Raw genomic sequence first — 4875 nt, 5'->3', positions numbered from 1 at the left:
CACACCCCAGTCAAAGTTCCCAGCTTTGGCTTCAGCTAACAGCCAGTGCCATGAAGGAAAGCAAAAAAAAGAGTCTCCTGACACCTATACCACCTGGATGGGGGGAAAAACTCCTTTCCAGCCTTATGTTGCTACCAGTAGAGCTCAAAAGCCTGGGAAGAAAACAGACCCAAGCCTCCATCCTGCTCTGCGACCTGGGGACAGCAACCTGGGTCAGCACCGGAGGTGGATCCAGGGTGGGGTGGTATAATGGTTGGTGCATTCTTTGCTCTTAGACAGGCGACTTCACATCTGCCAACATTAGAATGCTTGTTTTCCACTTGTGCCCAGCTTACCAGTCCAGATTGAGCTGTGCTAGTGTCCATTTTCTAGGCATGGGGGAGGAGGGAGCCTGGGGCTGATAGTTTAAATCCCCTCTGGCATACAGGGCTAGGGGCTGAGGCAGCATTTTAAACACAGCCAGATGAGAAGTGGCCGAGCGGTCCTGCTCCATGCTCCATCCCCATCCAGAGAACAGGCAGGAGGTGGCAGAGTAAGTGGAAGGCCTGCAGTGAGCTTTGGATGGTCTCTCAGAGGCCACCCTGGCCTAGTGGGGGCAATGCCATGATGGTCTTGGTCTACATTGAGGGCAATGCCAAGACCAGCTCAGCCCAGAGGAAGGGAGGAGAGTCCCGTCTCTTTGCCGGGGAGGAAGTAACTTGACCAGATGCGACTCAGCCACCCTGTGAAATAAAGCCAGAGGTAAGATCTGTGGGAAGGGAAAGGAGCCCCTGGTATGCTATGGGAAGGCGCACAGCATCATCTCCATCTCCCCATCACATGAAACCTTTCCTGGGGTGCCCACAAGGCTCTCCAGCTTTGTTCTCTGGATCATGGAGGAGACTGGAAAGCTCCAGCTCTTGGACCAAGCACAATTCTCCTCAAGTCACTCAATGCTACATCACTCTGCACCTCCTCAGTAGGATCCAGAGGAAATGGGAACAAGAAACACTGCAACATCATAACAGCACAACCAAGCATTTCAGTAGCAACTAAGAGTCACTTCGGAAAAGGGAATAAGTGTAAAGCAAAGGAGAAGCTTAGTTTAAATGAGAAAAAAGACAAAACAAAACACACGTTCTTTGAACTGAAGTAGATGGAACTGTGACAAGAGCAAGAGTGATTATTTTAATAAGATCCAAAATAAAAATAATGAATGTGAATTCAAAGCACAACTAAATTTTACAATGACACAAGCAAGTTTTCAAGAACTACTTATATTTGTGCACTCAAAATGAAACTAAATTGAAATTTCTTTTTTTTTTTTGAAAAATGCAAATTAGCAGGAAAACCAATATTTAAGTGCATTTCAAAATGCACATTTTACAAGTAAAACAACACAGAACACAGCTGAACTTTGTCACAACCCAGTGATTTTTGGTGCCTCGGCACTATGAAATTTCCTGGCCACATGAGAGCTCCTTTGCACGGCAAAGCGTTCTGCTGCAATTAAGAGCCTGCGTGCAGGAGAGTTCCCGCCAATTTGCAGTTTCCTTTGCAGGGTGCATTTCTTCTTTGCAGCACAGAAATGCAGGGTGCAAAGAGTTCCCGCTATTCAGATGCAAATTTGTGCCCCGCTATTGGCCAGTGCTAAATTATTCACACGTGGCGGCTAGTAATTGGCTCGCTGGCTGTTTAAAATTCCACGCGACTTCCGCCCAAGTCGAAGAGCTTTGAGCACGCTGCAGAGTGCCTCTGAAGTGATCTGACTTGCGGCTGCCGATCGATAGACTGATCACCTATCGATCTTTCTTCCCGTCGCCGAGCGCAACCCCAAAGTACTCCTTTCCCGCCGGCTTCGAATTGCGGACGGATTAACTAGCTTGGGCCCCGCCAGCTGGAACTACTCGTGTGGTTGTTCTGACGACCGGACCACCTGCGTCGTGATTGCAAGCGGTGTGAGTAAAGTTTTTTGCAACCAATAAGTTGTGTCTGCCTCTCCATTCACCAGCCCGCCCTGACGTACGAGCGTAACTCGAGTCGGCCCTGGCCGTCCGACACAAACTTAAGAGCTGCCTTCCAAGAGCGATGAAGCGGATGTTTCAAATCAGAAAAACATGGGAATTGTTGAGCACCCTACCCTGGGGGTGGGACCAGAAACCCGAGTCAGATGAGCAGGAATACTGATGAGCTCCAGCCCGCAAGACAGCCAGACACACTGGGGACCCCCCGCTTGGCTGCCCACCCCAATCTTCCCTTTGTCCTGCCCCAATCCCATGTGCGTGCATGCGCCAAGCACCCATCGGTGCCTGAGACCCAAGCGCACATTGTACAGCATGTAGACATGACTGGAAGTGCTTCAACAACCAAATGCTAACAAGTAGTTTAAGCCAGGCTCATTTTTTTGAAGCACTGTGACCATTTCTGGAGGGCTTCTTAGGGCATGCGTGTCTGCTCACTCACCTTAGAAGCATTTGGTACTTTTGAAGCAAGTGTTACATCTGCCCAGGGCCTAGGCTTGATGGAGAAGATAAAGATACCTTGAGAGATGGCTCCCAAGGTAAGAACAGATCTTCCTCCCTAGATATGCAGAGGGAGGTTTCAAGATGGGAAGCATCTCCCTGCCTACATATCTAGGGAGGGAGATATTTAGTAAAGGGTATAGCCCCCTTCCTAGATATTTAGGAAGCTCCATATCTCCCACTGCAACAATGCCTTTCAAAATGCTCGTAACTATTACTGCATTTACTCAAACATAAAACAGTTTCTTTCCCTCAAACATGGGGAAAAAGACCCTTGCCTTACAGTTGCTTACAAAGACAACTCATGAAACACATGACCCACCTTTGAATTACTGCTAAAAGCAGCCTGTGCTTAGCAACAAGAACCAAGGATGAAGTTGATGAAATAAAGCCAGCACTGAGCATGACAACACTGTGCTGCACAGTGGTCCCTAGGGCCAGCAGAGGCAGAGGCATGGGAGTGCAGTGCCTGTGCTGTATAATGGGCACCAGGATGAAGCAGATGAGGAGCCTTTTGCAGCTGTAGCTAATAAGCTGGGTGAACTTGAGGGAGGAAGGGGGGAAAGGGTGCAGCCTCAGAGCCATGTGGACCAGGACCTTCACTTTGGGTGAAAGTGTGTGCGTGTGATGGAGAAGAGAACGGGACAGGATGACAGCAGTGTCACAGCCTGCCCTACCCCCGTTTACTTGGGGAAGCACTTACAGGGTACAAGTCCCCCTTCCCATCTTCCAATATCCCAAAGCCCCACCCCTGCCCCAAAGCCCTAGCACCACCTTCTAATCCTCATCACCTAGAGACAGGAGAGCTGTAGCTTATGCCTGCAGCTGAGACCAGCCCCCTCTTGTACTGGGGGTTACACAGACCCAGCTGGGTCAGGGCCCCTGTTGTGCTGGTACCCACAACAAACTCTGGCCTCACACCATTGGTTATGTGCATGAGGCACGCAATGGCATTTACAGGGACAAACTGAGGCACAGAGCAATCACAGCTGTATTCCCAACCATGCCCGTGTGCGCCAGGATGCCCTGGCTTGGCACTTGACCTCCAGATGCCCACCAGGCATGTGAAACCTTCACCCGTGGCAGTGTGGAGCCAGCCCAGCTCTGACCCTGCTATGGAGCACCCGAGCCCCAGCCCAGCCTGCCGGGAGCCCTTGGTCCCACCTGGCCCCTCTGTCCTTCTCCCTCACTCTGAGCACGGCTGCTCTGACCCCCCACGCCCAGCCTGGACAGAAGACCCAGGAGTCCTGGCTCTCAATAGTATTTTTTCTGCCTCTTTCTGTTGCCGAGAGTCTCATCTCAGCACTCTCAGGGTCAGCCCGCACCGACTGCCTCTGCACTTCCTCCAGGGCTGGGTGTCACAGCATTAGGCTGCTGTGACAACCCCGGTGGCCAAACTACTCCTGGATCCCCTTCATCTGCTGTGCCTACGTGCAATTGCTTGACTGGTGAAAAGGGAGGTTGTTCTGGGGCCCAAAGGCAGCCCTCACACGCTCTCAGGCTGTGGGGTCCTCCTGAACCCTGGTCTCCTGCGTTCCAGGACCAAATATACCCCCCCCCCCCACATGCTACACCCTAACCCTTTTAGGAAACCAAGCTTGTCTCAGTTCACTGGGCCACCCCAATACCCATGAGCTCCTACAGCCCCGCTCCGACCAGCAGCAGGACAGGGGGTCTGGCATCGCCAGTTTGCTTCCTACCAGACAGGCCCTCCCCGCTTGGCTGCTGCCAGAAATAACTCCCTACCCCCAGCCCTGGGGTTTGTGCCCAGCGCCCCGCCTCCTTCCGGTCAGCTGACCGCCAGGTGGTTGGGCTATTAACCCCTACCTTCCTGGTGCTTGGGGGTCTTAAAGGGGCAGCCCCACCTCTTAGTAACAGGGCTAGGGTTCCCCGTTGAAGGCACGAATTACTTTAACGGTGACCTCCCCTGCAGCCATGCCCGCGCCTCGCAGTTGGCACCAGTTAACTCAGTGGGTGTCCAGCCCCAGTCTGAGATCTGGCCTCCTCCTCGGGCCCGTGTGCACAGTGCCGGGCTGCAGGTTCTGCCCGACCAGTGCCCAGCCACCTCTTAGTAACAGGGCTAGGGTTCCCCGTTGAAGGCACGAATTACTTTAACGGTGACCTCCCCTGCAGCCATGCCCGCGCCTCGCAGTTGGCACCAGTTAACTCAGTGGGTGTCCAGCCCCAGTCTGAGATCTGGCCTCCTCCTCGGGCCCGTGTGCACAGTGCCGGGCTGCAGGTTCTGCCCGACCAGTGCCCAGCCCCGACAGCTGCTGCTCCTTTCTGGGCCGCGGGTCTCCGCCCCGCCGGGCTGCAATCAAGCCCCTGCCCTCTGGCAGCGCGCCAGCCAGCCAGGTGCCCCGCAGACATCAGT

The sequence above is a fragment of the Alligator sinensis genome, unplaced genomic scaffold (genome assembly GCF_000455745.1).
Source record: "Alligator sinensis unplaced genomic scaffold, ASM45574v1 scaffold1619_1, whole genome shotgun sequence".
Taxonomy (NCBI): Eukaryota; Metazoa; Chordata; order Crocodylia; family Alligatoridae; genus Alligator; species Alligator sinensis.
Note: the sequence above shows the minus strand (reverse complement) of the source record.